Here is a 17,312-nt window from a genome sequence, read left to right on the forward strand (position 1 = left end):
ATCTCTCCTTTGGAACCTGAATGCATCGCACTTCCCGAGTGTAGTAGGTGCATTGCATTTCAGTTTCCCTGTGCTATAGTTGCTGATCAGACCTCTTCTGCTCTTAGATTTTGGCTTCTGTGTTCACTCTTTTCAGCTCTATTCAAGAGTTTTGTTGCCTGTAGTCAGTACACCTCTATGGGAAACCCCCTTCCTTGCCATTATTCTGCCTCCATTGTGCAAAGAACTGTAAATGTTTTTATGTATTTTGAGCCATTGTCAGTTCTCTTTTACAAAGAAGTAGTGTAATTGAACTGTCGTTTCTTGATTTGGAAGTGTCGCAAGTGTCGTTTTCAGTCATAGAAGAGAATCCGGTTGTTCTTGATAGTCGATTACACTGTTACTCTTGTATTTGATTTGAATTAGTAGTTTTTCAAGTGTCGAAAGCAAGTTTTCAATTCTGAATAACAAAGTGTCATCATTGTCCTCATTTTGTTTTGAAAAGAAGCTTGTTAGTAATTGTCGCTTTGAAAAATAATTTAGATTTGCGCTTAGCTTTCTTTTTATCATTCACACATTAAGAAGGCTGAAAACAAATACATGCATGTGAATTTGCATTTAGACTGTTTTTTGGTTTGATTTAGGACAGTGCATATAGTGTGTGCTCTCTGCTCTTTGTTGAAAGAAAATCATCTCTCTTTCCTTAGTAGCTAGGATTTTCATTGCAAAAAGAAGATTAAATGATTGTTTATCATATTAGATTGCATTTTAGGAATTGTACGTCTACATCACTCAGTGAACCTGAAAGGAAAATTTCTTAAGCAAGATCAACTATAAAATAAATTTAATGAATCTAAAAACGCTTTGGAACCTAACGCACAACATCTAGAAGTCTAGGCTAGAGACGTATTCCGGCGTCGTAAAGCCTGGTAATTGTTGTTTTCACTGTTGGTTGGGTGATTCCTCCACTTTGAGACGATAAGTGCCAGTATGGACTTGTGCTCCCATGTACCGTCGAGTATATTTTGGGAGACCACAATAGACTATATCCTTTATCCATAGGAAGCCGTGTCTTCCGCCCTATCGATCGCAATGCACTGAACACAGCATTCGAGAAGATTGACTGTCGTACCGTAAAAAGTATTCTACAGTTTTACGATTGGTTTGGTAATCCCTCTGTCTAGATTTCCAGAGCAGTCCCTTTCATTCCTTTTCAGACTCCTTAAAGGAAAAGGTCTATCTGAGCACTTGTCACTTCAAGCTCATTAAAAATCGAAGGCGACTAGAGTCATCTTTTGTTTTTTCTCAACTCTTAAAAATTGAAAAAACAAGTTGTGTCAAAACGTCTAAAATTTATTTTAATCGGAATAAACATCACCTTTCCTACGTTGGTCTTAGGTTGAGAAAAATGGAGTCCACCAACCAAGGAGTTCCCCTTGGAGGAAATCCTAGTCCCTTCTCCTCTTGGGGAGATGTTGGGGCACCCCATATGGCCACATTGTCTCTTCTAGGATTGACAATCGGCTTTCCCGTATGGCTCTTCTCAACTTCTGTCGTTCTAAACACCGTGATTCCTGAACAATCAAGTCAGCAACTAAACGATACCAGAGTTACCCCCCAACCCTCTACTTCGTCCAATTCTTCCTCTCCTCCTTCCTCTTCTCTTGATGAAGCTAGTAAAGCCAAAAATCAAGTAACCGAGAAGAAGAAGGAGAAGAAGAAGAAAGAGAAGAAGAAGAAGGAGCCAAAGGCGAAAAGGGGCGACCAGGCATCGTCTAGCGAAAATCCACACATTGCACCATCCAGGCACAAATCGCCATGTGTCATTTGCAAAGGAGACCACTATCATCGAGATTGTCCTTGCATCCCTCGGATCTTAAGGGACTGGTCTCCTCGTTTGCACAATCCGGTGTCATCAACCTCTGATGATCATGTTTGACGTACACCGTCAACTAGTGAAAGTGAAGCCCCTGGACAAAAAGGAAAATATAAATTTCCTTGTAAATTGTGTGAAGGTGATCATGCCGTCCACCGTTGTCCCTTCTTAGACGAAGCTAAAAGAGTTTTGAACGACCGTCTGGTTTCACCGTTACGGCTTCCTCCTGGATATAAGAAACTCTTGCCGAGTCCATCACTAGTTGAAAATTGGCTGACACGCCCTTGTGGTCGGCTGGAGCGTCTATCATTGAAGATAAACCATCTAAATCCACACCAGATGAAAGTCAAAAGGTCGAGGTGGAAGTTGACCCGGTCTTGCCTTCAGAGGATCAATCTTCAGATGATACAGTCACCGAAGAGAACAAGGATGACACCGTCCAAATTCTCTTCGTAAGCACAGACTCTGATGAACATGGGGGTAGTCTACCCTTTCCTTTACCGTAGGAAGGAAGTTTGTCAGAGTCATATATGGCCGTCTATTTGATCCCACCTCCAAGCAACCTAGTTGTTTCCCCTGATTGGAACATACTAGGTAGACCCCGTTTACCGGCTAGCGTACCATTTGAAATCATTGCTCAAATATATAGAATGGTCATGGCCGGTACCATCATAGATGAAGGGGCTTCTGTGAGTATCCTTTCCTCAACTTCTTGGAAAGAGCTTGGTTCGCCATCGCTTTTGCCTGAGATGAGAAATCTAACAGGATTTGACAAAGGAACCAGTCGACTGTTAGGGATCCTTCCCAATGTGCCGATAACATTGAGAGGGAAAACCGTTCACATGAACGTAACGGTAGTCCAAGGACCCCTGGATTATAATATACTCCTTGGACGAGACTATATTTATTGCATGGGAGCCATAGTCTCCTCACTCTTTAGAGTAATGTGTTTTCCGCACGAAGGAAGAGTGGTCAAGCTCGTAGACCAGCTTTCACTCCCCGGTTCACACATAGCAAATAGTCATATACCAACCCTGAATGGTCTTTTCACGCAAGGAATGTCTCATCAATCCCCAGTCTGTCCTCCTGATGAGCGCGAGTGATTCAGAGGATATGACTGAAACCCACGGGGCATGCACCCTGGTCTGTTTCGGCAGGAAAACCTTGGGTATAGGGTAGGTTTCCGCGGGGGATATATGACTAGTCTGACACACCCGTCCGTCTAGGAAAATGGGATTAGGCTGGAATAAGATTCCCTCGTCAAAGTTATGTGAGTGGAGGCATCTGCACCACTCACCTTTGTCTTTTTTGGTAGACATCGCCGAGGAAGTGTTTTGTCTGTAGTACAGATGGAACAATCTTTGGTAACCTGGAAATTTTTCGCTATACCTGTGGGCATGCAAACCTTTTGGCATGCAAGCGAAGAGCGACCATTTATTTTTTTAAATTTGTAGGTCCTCTAACCCTTTAAACTCGTAGGATTGGTTGTTTCCTAACTTGCATAAAGAAAGGATCCGGGGCAAAGCTTTGTAAGGTGCAAGCTCCATAAAAATGGCATCTTAGATGAGACATCCTTATTATACGACTGGATCGAGCAGTTTTAACGTGGAATTCAAGCTCGTTAAAAAATAAACATAAGCAATGAGCAAGTGTTCCCCCAATGTTTAAGCTCATTAAAAAAATGTACCATTTTCCGGTAAATAACCATCGTGAATGTATTATCATCAGCCTTTGAAGCCTTGGTCGTGTTCTCATCATCACCTCCACTCTGTATTGGCCGATCATTCACCTCCACTTGATTGTTTACCATTTTTGAGGAACAGCTGCGAAGAGTGATCCTGTTAGCCATCCTTGTGACACTGTCGTGATTGGAAAATTCCAAACCTTACCTGGAATCAGCTGCTACCCGAATCTATCACTCGTTCCTAAAAAAACGAGTCTCCTTTAAGCTCTTTTCAACTGACTCGTAAAATATGAAAAGATTGCCGATCCATTGGCCTCTCCAGCTCGTTAAAGTGACCGGAAATGCTATCCCTCCTTTAGATTTTAATCTTTTTGGACTTGAGGGATTATTACACAAAAAGATCGAGCACTTGTTTTGTTCGGCTCGTTAAAAGTACTGAAAATTCATCCCTCTTGTATTGTTTTATACTTTTTCGGACTCAAGGGATTATGTGACGAAAAAGGATTTTTGGAGTTTCCTTTACGTCCCTTTTCAGACTCTCTAAAATTGAAAAGGACCGAGTTATCTTTGTCGTAAAACTCGTTAAAACCGAATAGCGACAAACTTGTCCATAACAGACAAGAACGAGTTTCACTATCGCTAGGCTCGTTAAAACATAGTGATGGGTTTGCCCGAAGGGCAAATTATAGAAAAAGCATATGTTATCCTTCTCAAGCTTGACAAAAATAAAGAGGTACTGGTCAGCAATGACTGGGGAAAAATTGGGAAGAAAACTTGAAGAAACTTTGTTGGTAGCAAGTCGCTCTTAAACATGACACTTTCGCTCCGCATCCGAGTCGGGTTGGGTTGTTCCATTCACTGGTCACATCACCATGGTTCCGTCACACCATCCACATTTGGAGTTAATGCTACTGATCCATCATGTCAGTGTCGCCGATATGTTCAAGAGAAGTTGCTCAGAGAATTCACCTGTGTCTCATCCGTTGCAATACATTCACGCTCCATTCTTTCATGACCGCCACCCTGAACCTTATATCACCAGATCGTTTTCACCTCCATTAAAATCATTTGCTCCATTTCGTGTCATTGATGTGGGATTCACTAAGGCCCTCCTATGACGGATCGCTTTGTCAACATCAGCTCATTATCCATGAAGTTGATCTAGGAACAACCCTTTCAGTACTTTGAAGCTTGCATACCTCAATGGCAAGTTTCTCACTTCCGGCGACAGGCTTACATCAATGGCCTTTGACCGAAAGATTTTACGTGGTGTTCGACGCCAAGTCCCTTATTCACACCACGTGAATTGTACTGTAGTACCTTGAGGGTCATCATCATTATCGGTGATTCCTCTCGCACCTGTTAGCAACTTACATCACTAGCTGGTAATCAGGCAATGTCTTTCCATGTTTGACTCCAAAACATCTCTCACATGGATCGAATGGTACTTTGAGTGAAGATCGAACGAGATTGAAGACCCCGGATCTAGTTTCATCCATCCGGTCTGCGATATATATTCAGGAAAATAAAGACATCAAATGTACATCATTTCTGCACAGATAATCATCCATTCTAAGGGATGATGGCTCTACCAGAATCATCAGTCTACACTCAGATGATTGTCTGTCTCATGTACATGAAAATGAATTTATAAAGCTGAGAATGGGAATGCCTGACTAAGCTAGATCATGAAAATATTATGAAGATAATGTATTGTATTGTATCTTATTACAGGTCACCTTACAACTCGAAAGAACTTCGGATCCTCATGGTAAAGCATTTCACCCGACATCAAAAGATTAACGACCTCATGCTTTAGGGGGCAACTGTTATAGACATTTTTGGGCACTACAACCCCAATCATAAATGTCCATAAACCAAGGGCTCCTAAGTCCCTAAAGGTGTTGTTCTAACCCCTAAAAGAATAAGGTCAACTGATTACAACATCTCCCAAAAGTTCTCCATGAAAAACTACTCATAACTGGTCAAAACTAGACCATTTCAACTGCTCCATGGTCAAAGTGCATTGCATCCCACCTGCCTACACACAGTAGGTGTGATGCATGTTGAAAAGCCCTTCTATGGGGTGCGATGAGCGAGAGTGGACAAATGGCAGGGTCAATCCGCAAGGTGGAGGATCATGGAATCTTCCAGAAACTTCTCCTGTGACACTTGCCTCTCTGCATTCACCCAGGGATGAATAAGAGATCATCAATCTCCATGTGGAATCAATAACTATCAGAGAGAGGACACTAATCAAATTTCAAAATCTGACTCAACCCCCTTGCAAACATCTATATATGGATCCCTCATCCTAGAGATCCAGAGGCTGGAATTTTGTATCCTGTAAGGAAGTGTTGTTGGTTTCTTGGTGCAATATCATAGTGTTGGGTGATCTAAGCTTTTCATGAGGTGAAGAAGGGCTTTCTTGCTGAGAGGATGATGCTGGGTCAGAACAATTGGTTGTAATCCTATTTGCTCTTTCTTGATTATCAATAAAGCTATTCAAGTTTTCCTCCACATTCTTGTATGATTAATGTTATATGCATTTGTGTGGTCAATATATATCTGGTCCTATAATGTTTATGATAATAGATCGATGTTCTTGGATAGTGTTATGCTGCTTTCTTTGAAGCTGGGTAGACGAGGAAGCGAGTGGCGAAGACCTATAAGAAGGGAGAGGACTCGAGCAAGGAACCAAGCACAAGACAGAGGTTGGTCTCCTTATTCCCCTCTTACCTATTTCTCATAAAGGAAAACGAAAGTAGTTTTAGTTTGTTTGTTTCTAAGGTAGCTACTAGCCTTAGTGGGAATAACAGCTCTGCATAGACACTAGTTTTCCCGATAACACTCAACCCCCTGACAAGTCCCTAAGATTTCAGGTTGTGGCTCATCAAATTTGATGGCTTCGAAAGATAAATAAGTAGATACATACCATTATCATCATGTGTATCACTGAAAACATTATTATTGCCACATGCTTGACCAGATTTAACATTTATGATATGCGACTCTTAATGGATAAAGAATTTAGATACATCAATTGGAAAACTCCCTTGAACATTCAAAGTTGTAACATCTTCCTCCTCATATGTGAAAGGTTTACAATTAAACAAATCGTGCACAGTGGATTCAATTGCTTCATCATATGATCATGAAGCTACACCATCCTGTAAATTTTCGCGATCAACACTATTAGCATAAGGATCCAAAGGATTTAGGGAAAATGTTAGTATAACATACTCTTCATACACATCTAGGTACAATGAATAATATGCTAAAGGTGAGAAAAGATGAGAAGAATCAGGAGGAGAGACTTCAATTATGGATGAATAAATTTTGCACACTCATATCATCTTGTAACAACAATGGATTGTCATGCATTTCATGATCTATAAGATTATTTGAACATCCACTGTCACCTAGGACAATGTACTGGTCATGGAAATGCTATAGATTATTTGGGTCAACGTAACCTTTGTCAGCATAATGATCAAAGAATGGAATACTAATGTGATATTGAGATTCGCATTTCTCTTCTTTAATCAAGTATATTAAAGCTTCAACAATTACATCATGTGATTCTCTTGGTCTAGTATCTAGAGATGTATAGAGCCGAGGAACTGAAAGATCATCCCATCCCACAACTAGAGATAATAATTCACTTTGAAAATATGAATATTTTAAAGAGAAGAAAATATCATACAATATGCCGGGGCACTCATCACTTTTTATATGATTCAAATCATGAATGTCAAGATGATGGTTATTCAAGGCTTCAACTTGAGTAATGATTTTAATATTGTTTGATTGATTATCATGATCACAAAATGATTGATCATTATTTTGACATGGACAAATTTGAAAAAGGGAAGAGATATGAAGAGAATATTCACCCTTTTGCTTCTCTACTTGTGAGATACAACCTCCTTGTACCTAATCACCATGTGAACCAAAAAATTGAGAGTTATAAGTATTTGGGACACTTACTAGTAGAGCAGTCTGATTAAGTGAATCAAGGTGCAAATGGTCATGAGATATAGATGATATAAGAGGATGGCTAATATCCTTTGAAAAAAAACTTTTTCAATGAAATCAAATTTAATATTAAGATTATGTACATTGATGGCATTTGGAGGAATGAAGGGATCAACCTTCATATTAGGTTTCATGGATTTATTAGAGCTTTCAAAGCTTTCCTGGATGAGATCATGAGAGGGAAATAAAGGTATGAGAAAGGGATCAACAATTCGATTTTCAAATTTCCTAATGCCAACACCAATATGAGGGACTACTTTGTTTGGTAATGAAAAAGAAGGAGGGAAAGGAATAAGAGTAATAGATTCCTCTAGTGGTGAAGTAAAATTATAAGTGCGGACACGAATGAATTCCTCTAGCCTGATAATGGGTCTAGCCACAATATATACATTCTATGGAATATTTCCTTATGTTAGAATCAATCAAGAGGGCCTACCTCTTGGTCGCTTATCCTACTTGATGATGTCCTCACTTGCTCACTCCAACAATCTCTTGCTTCCTTCTTCAAGCTCCTGAAACAAGTAAACAACAACGACATACAAACATAATAATAGACAAATTGAAATTCAACCTACTTAACAAATCAAGAAACATTAAAACATTAATATGTATATTATAAAACATGTAGGAAATAAATCTATAGTTTCATATATTAATATCAAAGAGATATTATAACCATTCATCTTGATGTTGTAGTGTTCCTCTAACAAGACCAGGTTCCCACACACTTTTGCTAGCATTCCACGATGGCTTCAAACAACAATAGTTTTAAATCTCTTCCCTTTAGGCTTCACTCCAAACCAAAACACACTTCTCCCTCACAAAAATAGATAGCTACAACTAGTAATAACTTTCTTGTCTACTCCAAACCAAAATAGCATCAACACTTTCCAACTATAACACTCACACTCAGCCAAAAACTAGCTTGTGCTTGGGAAGAAGGGAGGTTTATATAGGAAATATGGATGGGAGATGGATCCTCTTCTCATGGGAGAAGGACTTATCTCTTGAGGTAGTTCCATCATTATAGTGGAATGGAGCCCAAACTGTCATCCTTGACCCCATCAGGCCAAAACATTTACCAGACTTCTGTTATGGAGCTTATAGAGCTGGAAGCTTCGGCTCTAATTTAAAAAACTTTCCATAACAAGACTGACATGACTGAAACAAAGCTCAGTTGCTCCATTCAGCACGAGGAGTAGTGCTAATCTCTACACATTGGTGCGGGGGAGACAAAGGCCATTAGTGTCGGTCTTGTAAACTAGGAAAAACAGAAGTTTTAGGGGAAATGGTGAAAAAGGGAAATGATCTACTCATGAAGAGGGACACAATGGAAGTTTCTTCATGAAGGCAAAGCATGCGGGGTTCACTGTAGAGGTCCTCCTGGATCAAGGAACGGGGAGTATAGGGACAGTGACAAAATGCTATGTAATAGATGCCCCCTAAAGCGTGAAGGCCGAGCTGGAGTGATGGATGAAATTATTTATAAATTAGTGCGGGGAACCGGTCTGCCGTCGGAAAACCTGCAAGAAAGTAAATATACATATAAATAAACTGAAATCTCTGTCAAATGATACATGAATCGTGGCATGGTCGCAGCCATCTAGAGAATGATCATGTAAATGGATCCAGGTATGGGCGCAACCATCCATCAAGGAGGATCATAATGAAACCAAGGTATGGTCGCAACCATCCAATAATGAGAAGGATCACATATGATAACTCATGGTCTAGTCGCAGCCAACCATCTGAAAGAGACATGCATATCATCATAACCATGTCACATCACTTCGCAACCTAGACTTTTGTGATCTAAGTCCAGGGTCTTGCGCTCCAACACGACCCGATCAAAGTACAGATCCTAGCATGCGAATAGATGTGTTGATGTCGAACATGCTAGAAATTTGCTTGATTACCAGTCAATGATGTAAACTGTTAACAAGCGCGAGAGAAACCACCAATAATGACAATGGTCCTCAAGGTACTATCAACACAATTCATGGAATGTGAATATAGGAACTGAAGTCGAACACCTGCGAAATCACTCGATCGAAAGCCAATTATGTGAACTTGTCGTCGAGTGTGAAGAACTTTCCATTAAGGTATGCAAGCTCTAAGGTACTGGAAGGGAGTCTCTTGGTCAACTTCCCAGATAATGAGTTGAAGTTGACGGAAAGCGATCGTGTCAAAGGAGGGCCATAATGAATCCCACATCATCGATGCGAGACGAGAGGATGCAAAATGCTTTTGGATGGTACAAAGAATCAGAGGTAAGTGTAACTGCAGAAGGACAACTCTCGAACATATTGGTGACACAACTGGAAGTTTGGCAGCTTTTGGATCCATAGGATCGGTAGTCATGATGACATAGTAGAGATCAGATGGAAGGAAAAAGTAAACAGCCCAAACCTAGGAAGGTCAATGATGCAAAGGAGGATGTCCCAACCCGACATGAAGCAAAGAGTGTCATGTTCAAGAGTGAGCTGCCGACACGACTGATAGATTTCTAGATTTCCCCCCACCATTTCTGGCAAGTATCCCAATTATTTTTTAATCGCAAGCTTGAAGGGGATAGCATATGCTTGCACTATAAGTTCATCCTTTGGACGAATCCATCCTAGTAAGTTAAATGAGCCCTAGGAAGGAGAAGCTCATGTTCGTCATGATGACGAATCCGATGTTGTTTAATAGTTTAACGAGTCCAACAAAGGTGTAACTCGATATCTTTTTTATGTTTAGGAAGTTTGAAAAAGACATGTAAAAGAAAACTCCACATGGTCCCTTTTTGTACATTTGTGTCTCTTGAGCCCGAAAAGGTAGAAAACAATACTTGAGAGAACCGGTTGACCATTTCAGTAAAGGGGTACCTTTTTCGTAAATAGTGCCTCCTAGCATGAAAAAGGGGTAAACTTATACTAGGTGCACGACGTTTCGCATCCATCAACGAGTTCGAAACAACAAGGGCTCGACCATCTTTTCACATTTAAAGGGTTGGAAAAGAGATGAAAGCGGATCCACCATTTTTATTCTCTTTAATGAGTCAAAAAGGGAAAAAATACTCGGAAATCTTTTCATATAAGTTTAACGAGTTGAGAAAAGAGTTGAAACGTGACTCATTGTCATCGTCAAACATCCATCACCTGTCGCTGCACAAGTAAGGTAAAGTGTATTATCGAGTCCTTGAGGCAAAATAGGTCAAAATATTTACAAAACCTGATATTTTCATGAAAAAATGAATAAAAAGGGGAAAAGTAAATATATTTTTACCATTTACCATTTTACCTTTGTTGTGAAGATTTTTTACCCACTTTTGCCCTAATTGTTCCAGAGTAGATTGCGGGAGATTCAGGAGGTCAATCGACGAGCCACCAGTTCCAAGTAACAGCCGAAGCCCTGAGCTCCATTTTCATGCTATTTATTTATGCTTTTAGCCATTTTTTTGGATTTTTAGGGAGGTTTTTGAAAATATTTTTCACCCTCGGTCGGTGGTATTTCTAGGCATGGAATCGCACTGGTCGAGAGTGATTAGCAAAGCCATCCGTGCCGATTGGTGCAACTATTTTTAAAATAGGCGCGTTGGTGCCATGGATAGGGAAAAACCCTATGTTCTAAAAAACTAACTGTTTAATATTGAATTTTATGTGCCAAGGATGATTATTGACTCAAATTAATGGCTTTTGCAGGAGAGAATCGCCGAAAATGGTGGATTGGAAGGAACAAGAACATGAGGATGTTGACACCTAGGTAATGAATGATCCAAATTGATTGGAGGCTTTGAGGGCTTGTGGGCTCCTCAAATTCTTCCTTACACTAGGGATGCAGGCCTAGCCCGAGTTGCTTTGATACCTGATAAGCCTTTGGGACATCAATTGAGAGATTTTTGGCATTGGTGACTGGGAGCTGGAGTTGACAACTTCAGATATCTACTTCATCACTGGACTGTCTCACAGAGGTGAGCCAGTGAACTTGTATGGGTCATGTTTGATCAAGGCAAGCATATCTTCCCTGCTTGCCGAACACTGCCCTGAGGCCCTGAAATCCAAGAGTGGGAAGATAGAGATTTCCAGTGTGCGGGATTTGACACTGAGGGTGCTTCTGTTGACTATCAACAGAGTGGCGGGGTCCTAGGCGGAACATGAGACTAACAAGTCGAAGTTCCTTTATGCTATTGACTGCATAGCTCCTACGATCTTCAACTAGGTAGAGGCCATGAAGATGAACATCAAGCGCCAGTTGTCCAAGGCCAAGGCAGGGAATCTGAAGAAATTTGGCTTTAGATCTGTACTTGTGACCTTCTTCCTAGAACAAATGCCACTGTTCTAGTATCAATTGACTAAGGTAGATCCTCCTGCGCCACACGATCTGTGGATGGCCTGTTGGAGTTGTTTGATGCCAAAGATCATTGGGGGTCAGCATATGTCATACCGACTTGCATTCTTTTCATGGCTACGACGATAGAAGATCGTCATGGAGGACTAGCCATACAATAGAATTGATTTTTGTGGAGATCCAGACATTCCCTTACCAAATGGAGAGGACTTCGATGATGAAGGTAAAAAATCAAATTTTTAATTTTGAGATTTTTTAATTGTTTTTGGTATACATGTGCTTATAACATTTCTCATGTTTACACAGATGTTGGACTAGAGCGGCCAGCTGGGATGTCCCCGATAGCCAAGCGCATCCCCTACCCTATTGATGTTGTCACCCCTTATCAGGAAGGGAGCGAAAACGAGGAGGATACATGCCCTGTCAGTACCAGAGGCATACAGTGGGAGTCTCAGATCGGATCTGTCGACTACTAAGTCGGGTTGCACGAGCCGTCTCATGCTACCATGACCACCATGCTGATTAGTTCCTAGGTCCAGCACTTACATGTTTTTGAGGCCTGCGTGCCACGAATGTATGAGGCCTGTGAGCCGCTGATGTTATTTTAGACACACATATTGTTTTTGGGGTTCTAATGTATCAAATATTCTCACCATATATATATGTTGCATTTTACTGTCTATTATGATACAAATGGTTTGTCTTATCTTTTACATGTTTCATAAATGTTTATCCAATACGTAATTAGCTAATGCATCTATTAATGTATTCATGCATCTAGGAATATGATGATATGTAATATAATCAAAATGCCTTTCCAATAGACAGATACAGAGATACATTCGTAATATTTGAGGGTTCCTGACGGAATATTGCCCGTTGAGTTGAAGGACGAAAAGCTGTGAATCCAGGTTGACAACCAATTCTCTAATGCGCAGAGTGAGGCTTTTGACAACAATGAGGAGTCGCATACATCCGGGTACTATGGAAAGCACCATCAACGAAACCAACGTGAGGAGTCGTAGACATCTGCAAAGCAAGAAAAACATAGTAAATAGGAAAGCTGTTTGAAGACTATCACACAAAACCACGTTGTACAAAAATGAGTCACACACTAATGTACATAAGTAACCATGCAAGATGACCTAGGCATAGTACTTTTTGAGGTAAAGCCTGTTTCAGGGCTTATCGAGAGGATTTCCTTCATAATCAATAAGTTCATAGGTTCCTTTTTGCAAAATGCATTTTACGATATAGGGCCCATGCCACATAGGTTCGAACTTGCCTTCCCCCAGCTTATTGTTAGCTTGGTCATCTAATAGGACCAAATCACCCTGAGAGAATGCACGATGGGAGATCGATTGATCAAAATGGGATTTGACCCGTTTCTTTTTCGATGACCAAGGCAGCGAGACGGCAAGTCTCGTCCAGTCGTTCTAAATATAAGAGGCATTCCTCTTGAGGTGATGTTTCGGGGAGGAGTTCAACAACTAACTTAAGTGAAGGAATATTGCATTCGATCGACAATGTTGCTTCCAAACCATAGACCAGCTAGAATGGTGTGAAACCAGTTGCATCTTTGGTTGAAGTTCGGTAGGCCCACATAGCTGAAAAGACCATGAGATGCCAATTTGACTTGTGCATCCTGATAGTACGTTGAAGCATTGTAACCAAAACCTTGTTCACTGCTTCAACTTGGCCGTTGGCCTGAGGGTAATATGGGGTCGAGCCATCATGGTGCAAGCCCAATGCAGATGTAACCTCTGCCATGATGTAATCTCTAAAATGGGAGCCATGGTCTGAGACAATGGCTTGGGGTACGTCGAACCTGGAAATAACATGGTTAAAAAGGAATTGAACTGTCATTTTACCATATGCAGAATATGTAGGCATCGCTTTGGCCCATTTGGTGAAATAATCCACAACGACGATAATATAGCCATGCCCCTCGGTCGAATGAGGGTTACATGTCATATAATTGATGCCCCATTTGGAAAAGGGACCAATGGTAATGACAGGGTGTAGGTGAGCGGGTGGAGCGTGCATCTTGCGTTGGTAAATTTGGCATTCGTGGCACTTACGGAAAACAAGAATGTAGTCATTGAAGATAGACGGTTAGAAATAACTAGCACGAAGGCTTTTTTGAGTTGTAGCGTAACCAAACATATGACAACCATATGCCCTGGAGTGGCAATCATTGAAAGCTCTTTCAGCTTCCTCGATCATAAGGCATCAACGAAGAACTGAATCGACACCGACACGGTATAAAGTATCGCCAATAATATGGTAGGGTTGGGAATGATGCTGAATCCTTCGGCGATCATCCTTGGTCAACGCGGACCAAAACGTGGAGGTTTGGAGATACACAATGATATCACCGTACCATGGATCAAGGGTGCTAATCAGGAAAAGGGTCTCATCTAGAAGTTGTTCATCTGCACCAGTAGGGAGAGCTTTGGAGGGAAGGGAACAAATCAATTCAACGAAAACAAGTGACTTCTTAGATTTGGCCATAGTGAAGACCAAATCAAATTCTTGCAGGATAACAATCCATTTAGAATACTTGCCCCCCAACAACTGACGAGTCAGGATATAGGTCATAGGGTTGCATTCAGAAATCACTGTAGTCATACATAAAAGGATATAGTGTCGAAAGCGTTGAACAACCTGAATGGCAGCCAAAGCCAACTTCTCGACATGTGCATAACACGTTTCAGTGTCGAGGAGATTCTGACTAAGGTAGTAGATTACATGTTCACTGCCTTTGTCGTCGTCTTGGACCAAAACCATAGAAATGGTGCTAGGGGCCGCGACTAGGTAAAGGAAGTAATCTCGATAATAGTCCGGTGGATGCAACAAAGGAGCATTTATGAGGATGACCTTGAGATCGTCAAAATATTTTTGGGCCACCTCGTCCCAAGAAAAGGGCGTTCCTTGTTTGAGCAATTGGGTAAATCCTGTGGCTAGCCCGACATAGTTGGGTATAAAATGACAGAGAAAGTTGGCCTTTCCTTGCAGGCTCTAGAGTTGGTGCAGTGAAGATGGAGGGGGTAAATTTACAATGGCCTCGAATTTTAGCGGATCCAGGTGAATACCGTCCTTGGAAATGATGAAGCCGAGGAGTTGTCCTGATTCCATGTAGAAAACACATTTGTGTGGATTTAACCGAATGTTATAATGTTTGCAGCATAGAAAATTCTGTCGAAGATGGTCTAGGTTATCTTGGCGCTTATGAGAATGAGCAGGGAGGTCATCCAAGTAAGGTTGGACAATGTTGTGAATATCATGAAACGCGTAGGACATTTCCCATTGAAACGTGGCTCCAACATTTTTGAGGCCGAAAGGGAGCTTCTTGTACGCAAACGTACCCCATGGGCAGATAAAGGCTGTCTTTTCTTGGTCGACCAGTGCGATATTAATCTGGTTATAACCAGAAAAACCGTCCATAAAGGAAAAGATCTCGCTCTCGGCACATTCATCAATGATTTGATCAATGAAGGGAGTAGGATAGTTGTCTTTAGGACAAGCACGATTAAGATCTCGATAATCCACGCAAACGTGGATCATGCCTTGTTTTTTAGTCATCGGGACAATATTGGACACCTAATATATAAGGGGGATGGGATAAATGAACCCAATGTTGAGAAGCTTTTCAACTTCACCCTTAATAGTAGCAACCTTTCTAGGGTGCACCGGGTGAATCTGTTGGCGAACGGGCTTTGCATGCGGATACGTTGGTATTTCGTGCACCATAATGCTAGGATCAATGCCAAGCATTTCTTTGTAAGACCATGCAAACACGTCGTGAAATTCCTGAAATAGACGAGTATATGTCTTGATCTCATCCAGAGAACAAGATACCGCAATGTGAACATGTTGAACGATACTGGATTTGATAGAAATGTCAATCGACATTGTTTAGGTAATATTACCCAATTTCCTTCCGACCATACTTCATGAGTAATAGTCGGTGGCGGAAATGGAGAAGATGACTCTTCAAAAGCAGTAGACATGACTGCCAGGCGAGGCAGGAACGAGGAGCGATGATGAGTATCGATCCTTGGTGGTTCCTCGAGAGACATGATTTCCATGATACCTTCATCAGCGAGGAAGATCTCGGCTAAGGGGTCAGAGGATTCCGAAGTGCCAAGCCAGGGGGATTGAGAGTACATATCAAGAGAGGTCTTCATCATATGATGCAGAGTTCGAAGCGAAACAATTTCCATGTAATTGACTTCGGCGGGACTAAGAGAAATAACCTCGCCCCAAGTATCACCAAGATCCGGCGCAGGTATGACCCAGGGATAAGATTTGACCGAGATCATGTTGACAGAGGCAACATGAGGAGATGGGAGTAGAAAAATTCCCATCAAGGTAGAATCTTTGAAAAGACTTGCTCGCACACTCTCATAGGGAGCACCAGAGTGCTTGATATACAGAACATTACCGTCTGAGGAGGAAGAGGTAAAGAAAGACAATTGATCGATGCTGACAATTTTCCCTTGATTGGGAAAATGAATCACGCAAAATAAGGAGGAGGCCATGGCATGCATGGCATGAGTCCAACTTTGGTTGAGTAGAAGATTGTAATTGAGGTTGGCGTCAACAATTTCTATTTCAACTTGCACTGTCTTGCCTTCCAGGGTGATGGCAAGGTTAAGTAAGACACCGAAGGGTCACGAATCACGCCCATCGAAAGCTTCCAAAGTGTTCAGAGACTGGTTCAGTGCAGGGGAACCAATAGCCTTCCAACATGCAGTTGACATGATGTAGGTGGAAGCACCTTCATCGATGACAGTGCAGTGGATGGTCTTCTCATTGATGATTACTTGAATAAGAAAGGAAATCTAATGAGGGAGCTGTGGAACATGGTTCTCCAGATCGAAACATATCAAATTGGAATCTATGGGATCGATGCCCCCGATAGCTGATAGCAAATATTTCCACTACGATGGGCAGCTTTGGAGTACCTCGTGAGCCGACATGGCTGACGGTGCCTGAGCCAAAACTTGAACAATATTGTAGTGCTGAGCGACTTGGGCATTGGGATTATACGAGGATTTCCATAGCACACCTTGAGAGGGTGGCCACGTAGAGGAATCAGGGTTAGGGCACTCAATTTGCAGAGGGCTAGAACTCGAGGTAGAAGAAGAAGGTGTAGCTTCTTTCTCTTTCCCAGCTACCAAAGATGGAGCTTGATAATATTTCGATCAGGTAGCCACATTAATGGGCGTGCTCATCATGAACACTTGAGATCCAGAGGAAGCAGATCGGGGTTGGTCTACCATTTGGGTTTGTTGAGACGGAAATGGCTCTTTGAGGACAACAGGGGTCCCTTTGAGTAGGCGACTAACTTCAGATCATTGAGGACAATACTTAGTGTAGTGATCCTCTTCGCAGATGAGG

Source organism: Pinus tabuliformis, chromosome 7 (genome assembly GCF_031772625.1).
Source record: "Pinus tabuliformis cultivar Carrire ecotype Pingquan chromosome 7, CPIR1, whole genome shotgun sequence".
In the NCBI taxonomy this organism is placed as follows: domain Eukaryota; kingdom Viridiplantae; phylum Streptophyta; class Pinopsida; order Pinales; family Pinaceae; genus Pinus; species Pinus tabuliformis.